Below are 23,801 nucleotides of genomic sequence, written 5' to 3' on the forward strand. Positions count from 1 at the left end.
GATACTGACTTTACCAATTAGTGAGTTATGCTGCATTCGTGTACTATCATAGAGATTGAGTTTCTGAGTCAGACGTTCCAACAAACTTAGAGCTACAAGTTGGAGAATTTGGGGAAATTGTGCTTCCTTGATTCTCCGACCTGTAGTTCCAAGTTCAGCATATTATCTATACAACAGCACATGACATCGTCATAACTGACCTGAAACAATGCAAGACATAAGTTTGGACTTCATTGCTTGCTTATCTCAGTGACTCACTAAGAAGTGAAGTCAGGTTTAGGATGACATCTCTGAAGCCTTTACCATTACAAAAATAACAGCAATGGTAGCTGCCATATTTCTTCACCCACAAATTCACTTTAAAGTTGAAGTTTAGGTATGATTTTTCTTGCATATTGTCATTGGTTCAACTTGGACCAATGCATGTATTCATATCTCATACCTGACTGATCCCTGTGGCAGCTGCAAATAACTGCTTTAGTTACAGATACTACAGTGATAGCAGTAGTCTGCCAGGTCCAGTCCAAACGGCTTCTGTTCTGCAGAGTAGCCACAGGAGGTTGCTCACTTGGCACTGCCAGCAATCAGGGAATGTCTTGTATTTTTTCAGTGAATACGAGATGTGACAATTTAGTTCCCGGTATGCCCACGAGAGAGTCACACAGCCATTCACACTTATATTCTAACTTGTTTGCACTCACTGTGCACTTGCTGATTTGACTCGTATGTGTGTTACACTGTTTGTGGAAAATGAGTGACAGGAATCTGGAGCAGCACATTAACATCAAATTTTGCATGAAAATTGGCAAAAGTGCAAGTGAAAGGTTAGCTTCATGATGAAAGCAAGTGTTTTTAAATGGCATAGGCAGTTTAGGGGGGGGGGGGGAGATGTCCACGATGACACATGAAGTGGGAAACCAAAACTGCATCGCATCGTGGACAGAGTGTGAGCCCTCGTATGCTCAGATTGAAGACCGAGTGTGCGAATGATGCAAAAGAATTGAACATGAACAGGCAAACAGTGCAGCAGATCCTAACAGAGGATTTGGGAATGAGCATTTCTGCAAAGATGATACATCGAATAGTGACAAAACAGCAGAGAGAACGTTGTCTTCGCATTTCATCTAAACTTTTGAAGAATGCAGAGGCCTTTGACAGGGTTCTGGGAATTTAATTGTCACACCTCATACAAAGCATTCACTGACTAGACAAAGCGGAGAGGGGGTGATGATGTCATGCTCTAAAACTCTTTCAATCAAAGGATGCCTTGGATTTATTGAAAAAAATACAGAGTTCTCTGAATGGTGGCAGTGGTGTTCTAGAAGCCACTCGGCAATGGACCGGACAACTGCTGCTATCACTGTAGTAGGCAGGGGCGTATTTACCACAAGCGGAAGGCTCTCCCAGGTGGGGGTCAGGGGTGTTGTTGGTCAATGTAAGGCTCTCTCCATGGGAGGGGAAAGGGGGGGTTGGTGTTGGTAGGTGTCCGTGGGAGCAGACGATTTTTGTGTTGCCTAGGGCAGCACACAACCTAAATACACCAATGGTAGTAGGGGTGACTAGAGTGATTTGCAGCTTTTATAGGGATCAATCAGATATGAGATATACATACTTACATTTGTCCAAGCTGGACTAAAGTAACTATGCAAGATAAATAATACCTAAACTTAATTGTTTTGTTCTCTAAATTAGTACAGTAGGTCACAACCAGAAACTGCTTACATCCATTACAAACACAGGCAAGATACGTTTTTACTGACAACACATAAAACTTGAGTATTTTGTTCAAGCAAAACATAATTTACTAAAGCATTAGACAAAGTGTTTTGAATATCCATAAAAAAAGGCGGCTCATGTAACCACCTGATGAAACACTGATTTGTACACTTATCTTTATAATCTTTGTTGTCCCAATGGGTGCTCATTAGTCATTTGGTACAACCACTGATATCACTGAGCTGATTTAATGTAGAAGTATTTATGAGGGCCAGCAAATCTATGTTAATGTTCTGACAGTTTGGGGTAAATCAACTAAAATAAAGCCAGAGTTTCAGTACAACTTCTACAGTATTTAGAGCTTGTGTTAGATGTATCAGAAGGCAGATATGCCTACTGTATGTACGTACATAGTTCATTCTGTTTCTAGACTGAACAAAAAAGGTAAATGCAGTCTGAAAGTTCAGCAGCCCTTGTATGCACTGCACATGTACTGTAGCTGGTAATACTTGTCTATGAGAGTCTCAAGAGCAGAAGATTTTTGCATGACTTTGCTCTGAATTTTTAGGGAAATCTTAATGGAGCATTGGCAGTAAATAGTAAAACACCTGTCTGCACCTACCCTAAAGCTAGGGCCACGCAGGCGATTAAATTTCAATGTTACTATGTTTCAATGCATATGAGCAGTAGCAATAGCAAAGAGATTTACTCACCGGTGTAGCCGTGTACTAACATGTCCTAAAAACTCAAATAAAGAAAATAATTCCGACTGTTACTGCAGGAGAATGTTGGGAGATGAATCGCTCAGTCACGCTGCTGGTAATCCCTTGTGTAACTGCTTATATTAATGTGGTTGTAAACCTCGGACATGAAATATGAACAAATCACATCCCTCGATAGTGTGTACTCGTCTCAATTCAGAGCACTAAGTGTCATTTCTGTGTGCTGCTTCATTCCTCTGCTATAAGCATGAGTCACTTCTGACAGGTTTTCCTGACACCAAGAGAAAAATTGTGACAGGGGATGGACCTACAGCAGATTGACAGCCCCAGCTCTGTTTCTATAAGCTTGTGTGTGTGTGTGTGGGGGGGGGGGGTCTCTTCCCTCTAATCAGCTCTCAGAGCTCTCCTCACTGAGCTCTGCAGTGTGTGATTTCAGCTCTCCGCCCCCTTTTTCTGAACTTTCAGATGAGCTTTATAAATTCAGCACTTTGAACAGATGCAGAGGAGAGAAATTAAAGAAAAACAGGTCCAACTTATGCAGAAAGATTTGTTTAATCTCTGAGTATCACCTGAGGCTAGTAACTTCAATGCATACACTGTATGTTTGCAACCAGTTTAAATCCCATAATATTTTTAGTGTGTGACTGAGCTATTAAAATCCCCAGTATAGCCCTAGCATGTCAAAATTGTGCAATGAAAAACTAAAATGAACACAAGCGGGCTTATTTAATAAGGCAAACACTAGTAATTCAATTGATGTAGTTCACAGCAACTAGTCGGCATACATTGTACTTGGTTCTGATTGTTCTAAGCCAACTATAGGTGAAAAATGATCAACTGCTATAAGCAAGGTATACCATTCTTGTAAGGTGACCGTCCCTTTCTAAAATAAATTACTACTACTACTAATCAGTAGGGATGAGCTCAGGTATTTATGGATCCTATTCTGAACCCACATGAGCGATCCCACCAGGAAGCTGTCCCTGTAGTGGGCCAATTATAAGTGGCCAAGGTATTCCCCTACCCTTGTGTACATGTGTATGTGGGGACTGGGAATGCCATGACTGCCTATGATTGGCCCACTACAGTGACAGCTTGCTGGTGAGCTCACTCACGTAGGTTTATAGTAGAATCTGAACACGCCCAAGCTCATCCCAACTAACCACCCCAGCTGTTGTTCTCAACCCAATGAAATAATAAAATCATTATTGTCTCTCTGGAAAGGGGCTCAATCTATTATTAGCAGCAATATATTTCCCAGCATGCTAGGAAACACTTCCTTATTAAACACACCCAAAAGATTAGAAAAAAAAAATATTTTTGTGTTTTATAAGGAACAAAATATTGTGCTTATGGACAAAAAATCAACAGAACTTTGATCCTAAATGTGTCTTGTGTATTACTGCAGTGCAATACATATATATAAATGTGACGGCTAAATGGAGGAAACAGGACATACATTAAAGCCTTTGGTACAGTACACTTAAATCCCAATGTTGCACATATATACGTAAAAAAAATATATATTAAGTAACACGGTAAAAAATAAAGCTTGCAGCGTAATCTGAGATAGGACAGTGATATGATGACAATGCTGAGCTGGTAACTGATACAAAAGGATGCACAGTTTAAATTTTCCCAGTCCATCACAACATCAATTAGCAGCACTGAGACAAGTTACAGACTTCTACTTACAGGATGCCAAAGACCAAAAAAAATATTTTTGCATCTAGATTGTGTCTTTTCCCTCTAAGACATATTGCACTGAATCTGTGTATGTTTCAGATTTTAACAGAACTTCTTCAACATAATGCACTTGTGTAGAACAGAAGACTAAAAACACACTTTTATAAAAATAGAAATCAAATATTCCTAAGAGACCAAGTCTTTCATTGGTCAACGTACTGCAATATCTCTTGATATAGAGTCTTTCACATTTTTTTCACTCCATTCTTCTGTGTAGAGCTGTCATTTGAGGCTTCTTCTACCACATGGATTTCTTTGTGGAGTTACATGTTCCTACATTTTCCAGTTCCTGGAAAATGTCTAAGGCAAAGCAATCTTGCATCTGGTACAATGCAGGCCTTTGGAAATCTTCTTTTGCTGAAAAAAATATAAGACACGTAAGAAAGAAAGAAAGAAAGAAAAAAGGAATGCTACTATCAAGAACAACTGAAGAAATAAATATATCAACAGTATATTCACCGTGCAAAACCACACACCAAAAAAATTTATTAAATAACTAATTTTAAATTGCCTAAACACTTAATGAGTAAATAGCAAATAACTCACATAAATTAATGAATAAATGGAACATGTATAGTGCTGCTGCCTTAGATAGTAAATAACTCAATAATCACCCCATAAATCTTTACAATGACCTATGACCAGTGAAATCAGCGCAAAAAATCTAGTATAACATAGTGACACAAATAAATATACAATTAAATATTGTGTTATAACAGATAAATGTAAGTATATAAAAATCAATGAAATTAAAATAAATTAGAAAAGTCCAATTCATCAAACGCATAAGTCCTCAAAAAAAAAATGTGATTGAATAAAAAGTCCTTCTAATCCACTAAAGTCACCATGTGAGCAAATGAAATAATTAAGTGCATGAAATTTCACTCAAGTGTCACCACGTTCTCCAGAGGAAAACCTCCCCCAATTCAGTGGCACTCACCAGATATCATGGCCCATCTAAACTTGATAGGCAATCGCGCTTATGGTGAGTGTCAGATGTTATAAGGATCCTCAATCACTTAGCTCCTCGGCAATTAGAGGCTGATCAGATGGCTGGACATCCTCCAAAATATTTACTCCTCCTGGGAACTGGTCACCGATGTCATATACATCTGGAAGATGTATATGACATAGGTGACCAGTACTGCCATCTAATCAGTTCCAGGAGTCAGGTCTACTCCTTTCAGGGTGTCAGGAGAACCCCAAATTCATAGGACAGCAGGGCGCTGTGACTAAAGGCTAGAGAGCCAAGTATCCAAGAGAGCTGGACAACACAGTCAGAGAAACTAGTAAGAGGAGCAGCATGATACTGCAGTTGAAACTGAGTGAGCTTATGAGCCAGGTGGCTCTGCATTTTCCAGTGTGTTTATTTCTGCTGAAGTTGCAGAAGATCCCCTGCGTGGGAAGTCTTTCACTTGTGAAATTTTGCTTTCTTTCAAATAACAGCGGGCTACCAAGCACTTAAAAATAGTTCCTGTCTGCTATGGATTCACTAAAATAACGCTTACTACCCCATGTGACTATATAACATATCCTTATCATGAATGTGTCCACATATTTATATATTTATGTGCCACTTACATATCATACAGCAATTTACAGAGTAAAGTAGACATGAACATACAAAAAAAATACTTAAAGCACAACTAAATGTAATATGCAAACTGTGCACCTTGTACATAGTGCACTCCTGAGCCCTGTACCCTGCACATAGCACACATTTGAGCCCTGCACCCTGTAAACAGTGCACTCCTGAGTCCTGCACCCTATATATTGTGCACTCCTGAGTCCTGCGCCATGTACGTAGTGCACGCTGGAGTCCTCCACCCTGGAAATAGGGCACTTCTGAACCCTGTACTTTGTATGTAGCACACTCTTTAGCCCAGCACTCTCTACATTGCGCACTCCTGAACTCTGTACGTAGCACACTCCTAAACTCTGCATTCTGTACATAGCGCACTCCTAAAACCTGCACTCTGTACATAGCACAGTTCTTCACTCTGTACATGGTACACTCCGGCACTTTGTACATGGCACACTCCTGAACCCTGCACCCTGTATGTAGCACACTTCTAATTTTTCCACTCTGTATGTAGCGAATTCCTGAACTGTACACTCTGCATCCTGTACATAGCGCACTCCGGAATTTTGCACCCTGTACACAGCACACTCCTGAACCCTGCACTCTGTACATAGCACATTTCTAAACCCCTTACTCTGTATGTAGTGTACGCCTGAACCCTGTGCATAACACACTCATGGTATTTAACAATGCCTGCATAAGCCCCCCCCCACTATGCAATTTGACCATACCGCAAGTAGTGATCAGGAGCTTTCTGTTAGGCGCCAATAACTGTGCTGGGAGTGTGCAGGCTGCATGTTCTTGACAAAGATTTATTTACATTTGGGTACGCAAATATGCGGCATCAAGGCCCACCCGCCGTGAGGCCACATATTTGCGTACTCTGCCGCAAAGGGGTTAATATTCAATATTAGCATACCAGTACAAAACAAATACATATTCACACTTTCTTCCTTCCTCTTCTCTATTCTGTACTTGGTCCCTTTCATGGAGCACCAGGCCCAGCTGGTGGTGTCCACCATGAAGTTACCTATTGGCATCAATGAATCATTATTTATCCCTGATAAGAGATCACAATATCTTCCCAGTGTACAAAAAGTCAAGTTTAGAACTGCTTTCTTTCAAGAGATGGACAGCTCATACGACGGATCTCAAACCAGATACTTTCGTAATCGGTTTCACAGTATATATGCACACTCCAAATCCAGAGGGGTCTTTGTCACCTTCCATAAGTCTCTGGCTTACCAAATCATATAAACTAAGGTCGACCCAGACAATAGAATTTTGGTTTCTCAAACTCTTCATTGCTGGCAATAAATATGCATTTTCTACTTTGTATATTCTCAGTCAAGACCAAATTGCCTCCAGCAAAAAATATGTTACAGATATGATGGAATTTGCAGAAGGGATAATGATCTTAGCAGGAAATTTTAACGGTACTAAGGATCCTCTTTTGGTATCCTCTACTGCCATTTCTCACTCTCAAATTAATAGATTTAAAATTTAAGTTTGCAAAATATTTACAAAAACATTATTTACAACAATATAAATCCCACGGCTCTATTTATAATAAACTATAAATAAGTGTATGAACCAATAAATAACCAATAAAGCAATATGATGCATATACAGGACCTACTGAGGAAGTCACGTGGTGTGACGACACGCGCTTAGGTGGAGCCGGGTATCAGAATTGCCAAAACTGGAAGTGATGCGGGAGCAATGCCGTCTGTAAGCAATGCTTGCATTTTAGTCTTTTCTTGTACGTGCAATTTAATTGATAAATTTTACAAGTTTTAAATTATACTACACTATGGGGTATTTCTATTTTACATGCGCATAACACCGAAGAAAGGAGATTGTGAATTAAAGGACCAGAGCACTGCATATGGGGACACATTAATCCCAAACCCAAGATCCATAAGAGTACTAGTTCTTCTGGCGTATGGAAGTGTAGCCACCAGGAGAAAATGCGCTTTGAGACCTGAAAGTGACAGGTCATTCTTTTGAGATGAGTATAGTGGTGAAAGGTGGCAGGTATCACTACGCAGGCATCTAAGAATCACGAGAGTTGTGATACAGTGGAAAGGACTGCACGGTTTAAATTTATTGTTAACCACTTTCCCACTACCCTATAGCAGAAATACTGCTACAGGGCTGCGCAAAATCACGTATATATATATACATGATCTTGCATTCCCGGTTAGGGGGCACGTACGTGCCCTACCCGTGCCGCTATTGGGGGCTTCAGCTGTCGATCACCAGGTCCCAGCTGGTGATTCCCCGCCAGCACCCAGCAAGCACCAAGTATCACTGACGGGAGAGAGACCTGTATGAAAACAATACAGATCTCTCCCCTGTCAGCTCTTGCATATAGCTTTATATGGCTCAGCATAGCTGACACAGTAAAGCACATACAGTAAAACAACACACAGCTAACCCTTTGATCGCCCCAGATGTTAACTCCTGCTTGTCCAGTGTCATTAGTACAGTGTCAGTGCTTTTTATTAGCACTGATCACTGTATTAGTGGATGTCAGTAACAGTCAGTTCTCCCCCAGTGTAAGAATGCCTGCCACAGTCACGCAAGTCGCTGATCATAGCCATTACTAGTTTAACCCCTTGACGCAGACGTAACACAAATATGCGGCCTCATGGAACTTGGCTTTTTTCCGTGGGGCCGCAAATTTGCATACCTGTCTTTGAGCAGTGAGCGTGCCGCACTGCTAGCTCCCAGCACAAAGACCACTGTGTCACTGAGAGCCCCGAGTCCCGTTCTAATAATCGGGACCCGGGACTCCTGATTCCGGGTCACATGATCGCTGTGACAGCCTCTGATTGGCTATCACAGTGATCAGTCACTGTGCAGCCCGGCCCCTTGTTTTTTTCTCTCTCTATGAATGGAGAAGAGAGATACATATTATCTCTCTAACTCTTGGCATAGAAAGAAAAAAAAATGTTTGTTTAAAAAAAAAAAAAAAAAAAGAATAAAAAGATAAATAAATAAATATTAAAAAATAAGGAAAAAATACCTAGATCAAGGTTTGATCTAGTTCAGTGCCAGGGTTATTGTTTGGGTCAAGGTCAGGGGTCAAGGTCAAAGGGTCAGGGTCAAAGGTCAGGATTTAAAAAAAATTGGTATCAGTGTCAGTTAGTGTCAATGTCAGTGTCAGTGTGTTTTAGGTAGAAAAAAAAAAAAGACAAAAACATAATGCGCATTATTTTTTCTGGGCTGTACTACGGGTACAAACAACAAATAACATACACATATATGGTATCGCATGATCGTCAAGAGCTGGAGAATTTATTTTGTGTTGATCTTTGGTGGTAGGTTATGGTAGTAACAAGAAACACACAGCTAAATAAAAAATTTTTTTTTTTTACTATTTTGGGCCAGTGTTCCTTTGATAATGAAACAAAATCAGGAGATATCCATTACCATTTACCACCAAATAAAAGCCAAATTTGTCCTGAAAAAAACGCAGTATAATTCACCTGGATGTACAAAGTAGTTGTGATGATATGTACGAATTTACTAACACATGTCAACATTGCAAAATTGTGCTTAGGCATTTAGATTTGTTTTACCCTTAGGCTTGAAGGGGTTAAACGAAAAAAAATTACAGTATATATACCACCATTTTTAGTTGCTCTAACTTTCAAGTAAACCAATTAATTTACACATATTTAGATTTTTTTAGCAACGACATGTAGCAGAATACATTTTTTCCTAAATTTATGCCGAAATTCGATTTTTGAAATTTGGTTTACTGGATATGTTTAATAGCAAAAAGTCAAAAATATAGTTTTTTTCTCAAAATTGTTGATCTTTTTTTGTCTATAGTGCAAAAAATAAAAAAAAACACACAGGAGTTCAAATACCACTGAAAGAAAGCTCCATTTGTGGGAAAAAAAGAACATAAATTTCATTTGGGTGCAGTGTTGCATGACCGCACAGTTGTCAGTTAAAGTAATGCAGTGCCGTATTGCGAAAAATGACCTGGTCAGGAAGAGGGGTAACTTCTCTGAAGGGCAAGTGGTAAAGATAAACACATATTTATATGGACATATATATTTTTTGTATTATAAGTGGACATTTATTCATAATTTGATATTATGCACAGTGGATAAAAGTATTGGATGATTAATATATTTTGGGAAGGCGCAACAATATTTCCTTATATTATAAAGTTTACGTTTCCTTAAGTTTTTTTTAAAATCAGCACAAGGGCCAGTACTTCATTCGCTGCAAAGTTTCTGGTGTTGCTGGATGCTCTCTTAGTTGGAAATCCGAAGTCCTCCACTCCCTCACGCCCCCATAGCCTCAAGCTTCTGCTGCTGCAGGGGTTAAATGATCGGCTGGACCTGTCACAGGCACTTGTCAAGAGTGCCAACTATGCTGCTATTTTTGCCTCCCTCCTCCATTTATAGAAGCTGCACTATACCGCAGCTTCCATCAATGAAAAGCATTCTATGAATAGAGGAGGCTGACCTTTCTTCATTCATACAGCATTTTTTATTTTGATTGAAGCTACAGTACAGTGTTTGTGAGTAAAGGAGGAAGCCAAAAGGGTTGTCATAAGTGACAGGTCAACTGGCTGTAATAACACCAGCACCAGAATATTACAGCTGTCCGGATATAGAGGGAGGGCAGAGGACTTCAGATTCCAACTAAGACAGTAGCCAGCCCCACAAGGGACATTGCACATTGAATATATGTACCATCCCTTGTGCTAATTTAAAAAGAAAAGGTTAAAACTAAGCTTATTTATCACTCTCTTCCTGACCAACCACAATGAGCATGGTCCTGGAGGTTGACAATCAAATAGCGAATCTAAAGAGAACACATAAAGATACTCCGATAATACCTCCTAATTAAATCTATCCAAAGCTAGACAATCTCTTCTACAGAACCTTATCCAGAAGACTCTATAACCGCAGGGACCATACTCTTCTGTTTTTCTATGAAGCAGACAATTGATGGAGAAAATGTATTATTTCCATAGTTATGGCTCACTAATACATAAGAATGCATCCCAATCCTGGTTTAGGCTTATATAGAGATGGTTTTACCTTAACTGACCTAATACTACAGTCAGACCTTTTTTTCTCAGCGAATAGGTGCAGGAACTCAACTATGCCCCCACACAAACAATCTTCCCTCTCACTTACAGGGAGATCATCAAACGGGGTGCATTAGTATCTGGGCACCAAAGAAAAAATGGAGATCAGACAGGGTGCAGCCTACCACGCATCCTTTCCTGCCCATGAGGGCACTGCACCCCGGGCACCTGCATTTCCTTTGGGAGCCACTGGAAGACAAGCTGTCACTTGTAAACACAGAAGCCAGACTTCTTGGTTGCACAGGCAGTCCAAATCCTCCAGGATGGCACATCAATACGTGCCATTGCCAGAAGGTTTGCTGTGTCTCCCAGCACAGTCTCAAGAGCAAGGAGGAGAATCCAGGAGACAGGCAGCTACTCTAGAAGAGCTTGACAGGGCCATAGAAGGTCCTTAACCCATCAGCAGGACTGTTATCTGCTCCTTTGTGCAAGGAAGAACAGGATAAGCACTGCCAGAGCCCTACAAAATGACCTCCAGCAGGCCACTGGTGTGAATGTCTCTGAGCAATCAGAAACAGACTTCATGAGGATAGCCTGAGGGACCAATGTCCTCTAGTGGCCCCTGCTATAACTGCCTGGCACCATAGAGATCGATTGGCATTTGCCACTGAACAGCAGAATTGGCAGGTCTGCCACTGGCGCCCTGTGTTTTTCACATGAGAGCAGGTTCACTCTCAGCACATGTGACAGACGTGAAAGGGTCTGGAGAAGCCATGGAGAACGTTATGCAGCCTATAACATCATTCAGCATGACCGTTTTGGTGGTGGGTCAGTGATGGTCTAGGGAGGCATATCCATGAAGGAACACACAGACCTTTACAGACTAGACAATGGCAAATCGTTGGACCCATTGTCAGACCCTACACTGGGTACTGGATTCCTCCTGGTGCATGAGAATGCCCGGCCTCATGTGGGGAGAGTATGCCGGCAGTTCCTAGAGGATGAAGGAATTGATACTACTGAATGGCCCACATGCTCGCCTGACCTAAATCCAATAGAACACCTCTGGGATATCATGTTTCGGTCCATCCAACACCACCAGGTTACAACTTAGACTGTCCAGGAGCTCAGTGAAGCCCTGGTCCAGATCTGGGAGGAAATACCCCAGGACACCATCCGTTGTCTCATTAGGAGTATGCCCCAATGTTGTCAGGTATGCATACAAGCACATGGGGGCCATACAAACTACTGAGTACCATTGAGTTGTTGCAATGAAATTTCAGCAAAATATACTAGCCTACTGCATTATCTTTTTGCTTTGATTTTTGGGCTGTCTTTGAATCCAGTCCTCTGTAGGTTGATCACTTTCATTTCCATCAAACAATGGGGCATCCTTATGTTCCTAACACATTACCCAGTCCATATCAGTATAGATATCCAGCATGATATGTTTCCCCATTATTGAGATCTGATGTGTTTTCAAAGTGTACCTTTAATTTTTTTTAAGCAGTATATAATATATATATATATATATACAGTGGGGATCGAAAGTTTGGGCACCCCAGCTAAAAATTTGTATTAATGTGCATAAAGAAGCCAAGGAAAGATGGAAAAATCTCCAAAAGGCATCAAATTACAGATTAGACATTCTTATAATATGTCAACAAAAGTTAGATTTTATTTTCATCATTTACACTTTCAAAATAACAGAAAACAAAAAAATGGCGTCTGCAAAAGTTTGGGCACCCTGCACCATTTATAGCATGCACTGCCCCCTTTGCAAAGCTGAGACCTGCCAGTGTCATGGATTGTTCTCAATCATCGTCTGGGAAGACCAGGTTATGTCAATCTCAAAGGTTTTAAATGCCCAGACTCATCTGACCTTGCCCCAAAAATCAGCACCATGGGTTCTTTTAAGCAGTTGTCTAGAAAACTGAAACTGAAAATAGTTGACGCTCACAAAGCTGGAGAAGGCTATAAGAAGATAGCAAAGCGTTTTCAGATGTCAATATCCTCTGTTCGGAATGTAATTAAGAAATGGCAGTCATCAGGAACAGTGGAAGTTAAAGCAAGATCTGGAAGACCAAGAAAAATATCAGACAGAACAGATCGCATGATTGTTAGAAAAACTATTCAAAACCCATGTTTGACTGCACGATCCCTCCAGAAAGATCTGGCAGACACTGGAGTTGTAGTACACTATTCCACTATAAAGAGATACTTGTACAAATATGGTCTTCATGGAAGAGTCATCAGAAGAAAACCTCTTCTACGTCCTCACCACAAAAATCATCGTTTGAACTTTGCAAATGAACATATAGACAAGCCTGATGCATTTTGGAAACAAGTTCTGTGGACCGATGAGGTTAAAATTGAACTTTTTGGCCGGAATGAGCAAAGGTACGTTTGGAGAAGAAGCGGCACAGAATTTAATGAAAAGAACCTCTGTCCAACTGTTAAGCATGGGGTTGGATCAATCATGCTTTGGGGTTGTGTTGCAGCCAGTGGCACAGGGAACATCTCACGAGTAGAAGGAAAAATGGATTCAATAAAATTTCAGCAAATTTTGGATGGTAACTTGAAGCCATCTGTGAAAAAGCTGAAGTTAAAGAGATTTGTAGAAGGCTTCTACAAATGGATAATGATCCTAAACACACCTCGAAATCCACGGGGGATTACATCAAGAGGCGTAAACTGAAGGTTTTGCCATGGCCTTCACAATCTCCTGACCTCAACATAATTGAAAATCTATGGATAGACCTTAAAAGAGCAGTGCGTGACAGACAGCCCAGAAATCTCAAAGAACTGGAAGACTTTTGTAAGGAAGAATGGGCAAAGATACCTCAAACAAGAATTGAAAGACTCTTGGCTGGCTACAAAAAGCGTTTACAAGCTGTGATACTTGCCAAAGGGGGCAGTACAAGATATTAACTCTGCAGGGTGCCCAAACTTTTGCAGACGCCATTTTTTTGTTTTCTGTTATTTTGAAAGTGTAAATGATGGAAATAAAAGCTAACTTTTGTTGACATATTATAAGAATGTCTAATCTGTAATTTGATGCCTTTTGGAGATTTTTCCATCTTTCCTTGGCTTCTTTATGCACATTAATACAAATTTTTAGCTGGGGTGCCCAAACTTTCGATCCCCACTGTATATATATATATATATATATATATATATATATATATATATATCAAATGGATCAGAACCACTGTGGAGAGTAGGAAAGTGTTGCAGGCCCACAAAATGGGCATGATGATGTGATGTGTGATGTTGATCAACATGGTTATGCTGTGGACTATGAAAGAAAGAGGATCAGAGAAGAAAGGATCAAACAGCCTTTTTACACAATGCGGAGAATTAATCCCTGAGGTTCCACAGTGAGTATAACAAGCATGCTTTACTGCATATGCAGACTGATTTTACTGTTGTGGGTTTAGTAACACTTTAATCTCCTGAGTCTAATCGCTTAGCAATCACCCAAACATTTCCTGCTGTAGCACTAAAGCTGTACAATCATTTGGCAATTTTCAGTCAATTTCAACCACTTTACATACATTAGGAAACAAGAATACAATTACAAGCAATTGCCAGAACATAATAAACCACAAGTCTGAATTGACCACCAAATGTCACCAAATGTCAGCTATGAAATAATGCCATCCCCCCTAACTGTAAACTATCCAACCAAAAATTGCTATTTCCTATACCTTACATGAACTAGTGATTTACTAGCAATTGTGGTACAATATACACTGCTGGTCATGTACTATTGGAATGCCACATAGAAATATTGGAGCCCCTTACACAGCTTTAGGCCTGGTTCCCCTCACGCCTGACCGTTAACATTTCCCAGGGTCCGCCCACTGGCTGTACCACCAAGTCTGCCCACTGACCATACCACCTATGTCCTATCCAATGTCCTCTTCCTTCTCCATCCCATATCCTCCTGCTTTTCCTCCTCCCGTCCCATCTCCTCCAGCCCACATCCTCTTCCTCCAGCAGTCCCATCTCATCCATCCTATGATGTCTTCCTTCAGTCCCATCTCCTCCATCCCATGTCCTCCTCCAGTCCCATCTCCTCCTCCTCCAGTCCCATCTTCTCCATCCTGTGTCCTCCTCCTTCAGTCCCATCTCCTCCATCCTAAGTCCTCCTCCTCCATCCCATGCCCTCCTCCAGTCCCATCTCCTCCTTCCCATGTCCTCCTCCAGTCCCATCTCCTACATCCCATGTCCTCCTGTTCCTCCAGTCCTATCTCCTCAACCCCATGTCCTCCTGCTTTTCCAGTCCCATCTCCTTCATATCATCTCCTCCTCCTCCCCCTCCAACCCGCCATCTCATGTTCTCCATACCATGTCCTTCTCCATCCCATCTCCTCCTCCTCCAGTCCCATCCCCCTCATCCCATGTCCTCTTCCTCCTCCAGTCCCATCTCCTCCATCCCATGTCCTCCTCCAGTCCCATCCCCCGTTCCATGGCCTCCTATTCCAGGAGGATAATTCTGCAAAGACATAATGAACAGACACAATCAGCAGTGTATGAGCACTGCGTCAGATCTCAGGATCACACTATAGATGTTTAGAAACCCATAATTTTAAAGTAAAACTAAAACCACATTTTATTTTAGTTTTGGATGGGGCAGTGAAGGGTTAGAACCCCCTACCTATTCTGATGACAGCTACATTTTTTTCCCTTTGAGTTACCAGGACAAAGAGCTCCTTGTCCCAGTGACCCCATATGGAAAATCCAAACCTTTGAGATCTCCCCAGAACAGGAAAATACAGGAAACCTTCCAATGGGGACATCCGTTCTAGTGAAAACTGTCTCCGATGGCATTTCCTTCTCACTTCCTGTTGTGTCTATGGGACTTCAAATGGGACAAAGATGAGGGAAAAATGACATAAGGGAAAATAGCCAGTAATTATATATATATATATATATATATATATATATATATATATATATATTGTATAATATATACATTTCAAGGCAACAATTGCAAGTTATGTCTAAACAAGGAGATTCCCCCACTTCCTGTCCTGGTGACACCAGGACCAGCAGCCTCCGGCGCTTCTCCCACCTCATATCTCCTCTGGCTCCTCTCCTCAACAGGTCAACACTTACCGGTACTTGCCTGGGAAACGCCAAACTCTCTTGATTTGATACCCTGAGATGCGCTTCTGCTGTGATTGTCGGAGGGGGGAGGCCTGCAGTCAGCAGATATAGATACCTCTGGACCCCCTCCATGTGTATGGGCTGTCCCCTCCTGATGGCGGCCCTGATTGTCTGGCTAACAGAAGAGTGGAAGTATCTTCTTGAAGACTGCAGAAATTTTCTATAAACACAGATCAGCATCTCTTGAAACATGAATATTGATAAAGTCAAACAGCCAGCATCAAGAGACCCTCCAGCACACCCCAGCACCCCTTGCCATTACATACATGAAGTGTATGAAGTTCCTGCTGAAAAAAAAGTCAAGTTTATAATACCACTGTGCAAAAAAACCACTGCTTCATTTTTGGCACCGCGCATCTCATAAGTCTGAGAGGAGATACGAGGCGAAGTGCTCTATTTAACATCTTTATAAATATCATGCATTGTAGAACATGGTACAAAACAGCTGTAAAATATGATAATTCCTATAAATTTTCATATTACATCTACAGTATATTTATCAGGATGCCCTAAATGTGTCTTTAGAATTTTCGGGGCTGATTTTAACAGAGTGAATATTGCTCTCTGTCCTATACTCAGCTCAGCTTTGCATATTGCATCCTGCATTTTAAAGGATAAGTTCACCTTGGGAACGTTACATGTTCCATCCATTTTTAGGGTGGAACATGTAACATGTTCTAATAGCTACCACTGTGCCCCCCCTTACAGATAGCACAGAAAACTTCTCCCTATCCTATCTGTCAGATTGGACTACATGTCCACATGGCCGCATCACTCATTTATAGAGTTCTGTGAATGAGTGCCTATAAGTCCCGGCAGCCCTAGTGGCTGTAGGCTGGAAGTCTTTCAATGAGCACCGTGGTAGTTCATTGAAGCTTCCTGTCAGGATATCTGCTTGCTCGTACATCCCGTACGGCAAGCAGATATTCTGACAGATCTGCAGAAGACTTGCATTGCATCAGTGTTGCTTTCCAGGCTCCTGCTGGCTCCTAACAAATGCACATTTGTTTACCTGCAAAAAAATGTGCATATATTATTTTTGTCAAAAAGGTGAACGGATCCTTTAAGACCCATTCATCAAAGGAGCCCCTAAAAGCCTTTACCACTGCCATTGTATATTGCATGTTGTTGGTGCTTGTATGAGCTAAGCACTTCACCGCGTACCTGCACTGACCTTTGTGACTCATTGTGTCAGTTAAAAAAAAATAGAAGAATTGTGACATTATGATTTATGAGTGGTTGGAATTGGATGGCAGGTCTGTAATGTCTTGGAGACTTGCTTGGGTGTTAAGTGTTACAGTACTTGCTTACTGAATGACTGCTTACTCAGCTGAGTGAAAGGTACACTGTTTTCCCCCTTTTCATTCATACATGCAATTTTGAGGCACATGTATTCTTTGAATTTTTCATTAGTCGGTCGTTTTTTATCATTTACATTTTTTTAATTATTTTTTTAAATAAAATAAATATACCTATATTATGGTTGGATACCATTTTATTATATCCTACTTTTGGAGGCTTTTTATTATATAATAATGTTTCTATGGGGATATTTTATGATGTTTTAGCACTATTATCATGTGTTTCCAGCACATTTCTAAATGTGCACTAGATGTCACTGTGGAGGTGCACCAATAACTCCTTAGGGATTGGTACATTAGCATTGTCTTGGGGTTAAAACAACGATCCGCCCACTTTAGTTTCCTTGTCCTATTATGTTTCAATCCTCCCTGTGGTAGTGGCGTGCATCCTGAACCCGATGAAATGTGTAGGGCTGAGCCAGGACGTACGACGCACCACACATGTATGACACACACCTGGCCATCTTGGATATTGGCTTTTGGAATTCCTTTCCCTGTATATTCGTATATGCGTTTTACATGCTGGAATCTGTAAGTGCATTAGTTTAATAAATCTTTTTGTTTTTATTAGGCTCTTCACTATGGAGGGTATTCCTTTTTTCTCCTCATATATGATGTCCGGTGCATGTCTATGATGTTGCTATGAGCGGATGTATTTTTGACAAGTGGAAGATTATATGGCTATCCATTAGACATTACAAGGCTGTTGATGGAAGTGGAGGAACACTGTGGGGCTACAAAAGCCCATTACCATTTAAAGTGTGCACTATACATTAGTGGTCATATACCTCTGGTAAGTCTTTGCCTGTTGCTCCTTGGTGGCATGGTACAAAGTGGTACCAAAGTTTCGAGACTAGCTTTGTAACACATAATAGTACAACATTAACCGTGTTTGGATACCTAAAAGCACCCAGCATAAACTCAATAGATCACGAATAAAGCTCATAAAATATAAACATGCAGCAACAAACAAGCTCTGTAATAATAAATCAAGTCCATATACTGAACAAATACTCTCATCCAGGAGAAAAGGAAAACTCCAGACACCAGCTTGAGAGTGGAGATATTCATACACAACATCACAGTGATAGAGCCAAGAAGCTTACCAGATCCCAAGACCCTCAAATTATAGAGTGGTCTTATACACTTGATGAGATAATAAACTACATGGCTTCACATCACTTATTCCATATCCATCACTATACTCTTCAGATTAAAGGTACTTGTGCCTTATAAATTGATCCTCTTAAAATTCCCACACTATGGCTCAATGAGTGTCACTCTGGGATAATAGCATGAATGAGAACAAGGACAGTCCTCACACAAACGAAATAGAAATAAAAAGAACTCCCATAGTGTAGTATGCTCAATAAAAGTTTAAACTTATTCCAAATATTACACTCATATGAAATCCAAGCGCTTATAGAGAAACATCAAGATGCCCGTGGCATTCAGCATGCTGAACTCAAGAGAGACCTTTCCATTGCAGTAATGCATGCCTAGAATGCACCTTTTATTGCATGTTATCACAATGCACAAATACCCAAAGTACTTATTAAGAAAAAAAATTAGCTGTTATATGCAACTCAAAGGATATATTCAGTAACAAATTCATCAGCACTATAGCGGGACACCAATGGACAGGTAGACGGGACAGAGTTGCATATGTCCTGTATTGACTTCCAAGTCAAAAATTCCCTTTTCTCAATTGTACAGTACCAGACACATGCTCCATAGCAGGGGTATGGGAATTTAAAAAAAAAAAAAACTACGTATCCAAGGACTAAATGGGGGTCCCAATCTACTTGTCCCTCATGACAATCTATTTGTCCTGACAAAATAGAAAAAATGTCGAACCAAGCCATATTGAAATCTGAGGTGCTTTTAGGAATGTCTGGGGCTTTTAAAAACTAAAGGGGCTTTATGACGACTTAAACTTTGAGGGCCAGTTCACACTACATGCATTTCAGTGTGCTTTTTTTTCTGCATCCAAAAAGCACAGAAAATAGGTTATATGGTTGTCAATGTCATGGTTCACATCAGTGCTTGCTTGCAGTTCCAGTGCGTTCCACTTTTTTTCTGCAACCGGAACTGCAAGCACTATGACACCGATAACCATATAACCTACTTTCTGTGCATTTTGGATGCAGAAAAAAAGCAACTGAAATGCATGTAGTGTGAACTGGCCCTGATGTTTTTAACATTGCTGTTGATCTCCTCCTTACCTCCCTGCCTGTCTCTAGCACCGAACCTGGGGACTAGCAGGGAGGAGAGAGACTTTGCAGTGCAATGAGCACCGATTGAGTTCTCATCAGAAAAGGGGAGTCTCGGGCGCTCTTAACGCTCAGCAGAAGCACATTTGCTGAGTAAAGGAGGTGCCGACCCCAATGAGAAAAAACCCCAAAAAAACCTTTATTCCTTCAGGTTACCCTCACATGCGTAAACACTTGGCTGCTCGGTACAAGTGCATGCTGAGCAGCCAGTCAAGCTCCATTGTCTGCTCCATTAAAGGATAAGTTCACATTTAATTTAAAAAGCGTTTTTTTGCAGGTAAAAAACCGTGCATTTAATTTTTTTTTTGTAATAGGAGCCTGTAAAGCATTGCACCAGCGATCCACAGATCACTGGTTCCATGCAGGACTTCAGCAGACTGTCAGTATAATCTGTCTGTCCGTACATTGTACATACGGCAGACAGTTTCACACTGACAGGAAGAATCAATGAACTACCAGATCTCTCAACAGCGTCGTAGTAGTTCATTGAGAACTACAAAATGGTATTCACAAATAATGTTGGTACTCATAATCTATTCATTCACAGAACTCTGTGAATGGATGATGCAGCCATGTTGGCGGAGCCCTGCACAGCTGCACTCTTTTCAAAAAGTGACAGTTTAGTCAGGGAACTTCTCCCCATACTGCTGTCACACAGAGGGCTCAGATAGCTGAATCACTGCAGGAGTGGGAACATGCTACATGTTCCACCTAAAGCGGGTAGAACAAGTAACACATTCCCGAAGGTTAACTTATCCTTTATCCCTTTCGCTGCTAGAGCTATTTTTGTGTTTTTTGCACAAATGTTAAAAAAAATCATTTTAGGCCCCAAAATATTATATATTTTCTGAAAGCAGATGCCCTAGAGAATAAAATATTGGTAGTTCCAATTTTTTTATGCCACACGATATTACCACAAAGATCTAAAATGCAACATTTCAGTAAAAAACACACTTAAGTTAATATTAGGGCACAAAAAGGCAATACATTACCCATTTTTGGTAGAATATAAAAGATGAGGTTGCACCAAGTATATAGATACCCAACATGACAAGCCTTACATTTGCATACCCTATATTTTTTATAGCCGACACTTTTAAAGCCCCCTTTAGTGTTATGGAAGAGGTCTAGTGTTACAATTACTGCTCTCATTCCGGCATGCGTGGCGATGTGTAACGTGTATCACAACTGACGTTTTCATGCGTAGGCACCCAACGTGTGCGTTTACGTTATATATGTGTGTATATGTAGGGGGGCCTCAAAACTTTCGGGGAAGGGGGGGGTGCTTGGGTGTGACTTTAATTAACAAATAAAAAAATTTCTTTTTTTTACTTAACTTTTTTTTCCCCATTATTTTTTGGTGTCTGGTTCTCTTTATTAAGACATGAAGGGTCAAAAAGATCCTGAATGTCTCCTCTGGGCTCCATGTAATGCCGTGCATATTGTATTGCATTACATTCTTTCCTGCCCCTTGATAGCTCGGAATCTGTCAATGGGGACACATCACTTCCAGGTCAGGAAAAGGGGAGAAGATGTGTGTTCACTCAACTCTGTCCCCCCTGACGTTGGCACTTGCTATAACGATGGGCAAGCAGAGCTTGGGGTAAATGCGGGGGAGGGGGGACCTGAGCACATGGGGGGAATGGGGGGGGGCAAAAAAAAGAAACCTGCTTGTCCGCTGCAGGGCTAAAGAAAAAATCCACCCTGCCCGGCGCCCGAAACTACATGTCCTGGGCATCGGGCGATATAAATCCCCTGCATAGTAATAGATAGTGATTGGTCGAACAGCCCGGTGTGCGGTTCGCAAATGAACATGAATCGGGAACTTCAAACTCAATGCAAGTCTAAGGGACTCGAACTTGTACATTCAAAAGTGCCTATTTTGAAGGCTTATATGCACGTTATTGGCCATAACAGGGGTATGGGGACTCAGGTACTGCCCTGAGGGACAGGAATCAGTGAAAAAAACAAATCAAAAAGTACTGTTTTTTTAAAAGGGCAGTCATTTTTGATTGCTTATTGAAAAAAAAAAATCCTAATATTATGCCTGGGGGTTCCCCTTAAAACTACCTGAAAAGTTGCACATCTGTACAATGTATAGAACCTGCTGCAGCACGACTGACAAATTTTTCTTTAAATTTAATTTTTCTAAAAAAAGCAGCATTGTGTCCCCTCCTAATCCATACCAGACTCTTTAGGCCTGGTAGGACTTTTAAGGGGAACCCCACCTCCCAAAAATGGGGGGAGCGCGTGGGATTCCCCCTAAATGCCACTTTTAAGTGGAACCCGATCCAGTTTTGAATTAGGGGAGCAAAGTTGCAACTGGGAGAACCAACAGTGGAGCAGGATTTGGATAACTAGCTGATGTCTAGATATAAATGTAGCTTTTAGTGTTATTTCCCTGTAATTAAAGTGAGCTAAAATTACCTATTCTGTAATGGTCTGGGTTCCTCATTGGCATTTTCTCCTGGGTGCCAGTCTTCACGGATCAGCATGGGATGTCGTTATTCTTGCGCATGTGCAGGAAGCAGTCATCCCTGCACACAGGGGCAGCACCAGTGATATAAGCTGAGCTGCACATACGCAGCTCAGTTTACATGCCAGAGAAGAAAGAAATAGGCAGGTAGGTGTATTTTATTGATGGATATTCTAATTGCACCTACTTTTAATATTTTATAAAACCTTAGGCTTTAAAACCCAGCAGCCACTCTATGTACATCGTAAAATTGCACTCTAAATTGACTAAAACAAAGAAAAAAGAGCAATGGGTGTCAGTGCATGTGATGTTATCTACCGGAAGTCCCACCTGTATGTGTGTCATCAGTAAGCAATTTTTTTTTTGTGTGATTCACTTGCACAGACAGATGAAGTACCGTATTTTTTGCTCCATAAGACGCACCTGACCATAAGATGCACCTAGGTTTTAGAGGAGAAAAACAAGAAAAAAATATTCTGAACCAATGGATTGCAGACATAGTACAGGAGATGACCAGAGACTGCGGACACAGTACAGGAGATGACCAGAGACTGCAGACACAGTACAGGAGATGACCAGAGACTGCAGACACAGTACAGGAGATGACCACAGACTGCGGACACAGTACAGGGGATGACCAGAGACTGCGGACATAGTACAGGGGATGACCAGAGACTGCGGACACAGTACAGGGGATGACCAGAGACTGCAGACACAGTACAGGGGATGACCAGAGACTGCGGACACAGTACAGGGGATGACCAGAGACTGCAGACACAGTACAGGGGATGACTAGAGACTGCAGTCATAGTACAGGAGATGACCAGAGACTGCAGACATAGTACAGGGGATGACCAAAGACTGCGGACATAGTACAGGAGATGACCAGAAACTGCAGACACAGTACAGGGGATGACCAGAGACTGCAGACATAGTACAGGAGATGACCAGAGACTGCAGACACAGTACAGGGGATGACCAGAGACTGCAGTCATAGTACAGGAGATGACCAGAGACTGCGGACATAGTACAGGGGATGACCAAAGACTGCGGACATAGTACAGGGGATGACCAGAGACTGCGGACACAGTACAGGGGATGACCAGAGACTGCGGACACAGTACAGGGGATGACCAGAGACTGCGGACACAGTACAGGGGATGACCAGAGACTGCGGACACAGTACAGGGAATGCCCAGAGACTGCAGAGAGTACAAGGGATGACCAGAGACTACAGACAGTACAGGGGATGACCAGAGACTGCGGACACAGTACAGGGGATGACCAGAGACTGCGGACACAGTACAGGGGATGACCAGAGACTGGGGACACAGTACAAGGGATGACCAGAGACTGCGGACACAGGACAGGGGATGACCAGAGACTGCGGACACAGTACAGGGGATGACCAGAGACTGCGGACAAAGTACAGGGGATGACCAGAGACTGCAGACAGTACAGGGAATGACCAAGAGACTGCGGACCTTTAGGGAGGGTATGGGAGCGGGTACCTGAATTTGACAGGTACCCGCTCCCACTTCCACGGAGTTGTCCTCCCTTTAGTGTGGGCACTCGGCTGTGACAGCCGGGTGCCCACTGCGCATGCACGAGAAGCGCTGCACTTTGTGAATGGCCCGGCGTCTTCTGGGACACGACAGGTCCCAGAAGACGCCGGGCTATTCACAAAG

At 41.6% G+C, this 23,801-nt stretch overlaps 1 protein-coding gene across 1 annotated transcript in view; it reads right to left on the reverse strand.

Moving 5' to 3' along the window:
• Positions 1-592: 592 nt before the first annotated feature.
• The window catches only part of LOC149449370 (potassium voltage-gated channel subfamily A member 3-like), a 109,003-nt gene continuing 85,794 nt past the window's right edge, over positions 593-23,801 (reverse strand). Inside the window, exon 2 of the mRNA XM_089693325.1 lies at positions 593-4,541. The gene's annotated coding sequence lies outside the window, so the exon portion shown is untranslated. The remainder of the gene's footprint in view (positions 4,542-23,801) is intronic.

This window comes from Staurois parvus, unplaced genomic scaffold, assembly GCF_062004578.1.
Source record: "Staurois parvus isolate SC_StPar_1 unplaced genomic scaffold, SC_StPar_1.0 ptg000624l, whole genome shotgun sequence".
In the NCBI taxonomy this organism is placed as follows: domain Eukaryota; kingdom Metazoa; phylum Chordata; class Amphibia; order Anura; family Ranidae; genus Staurois; species Staurois parvus.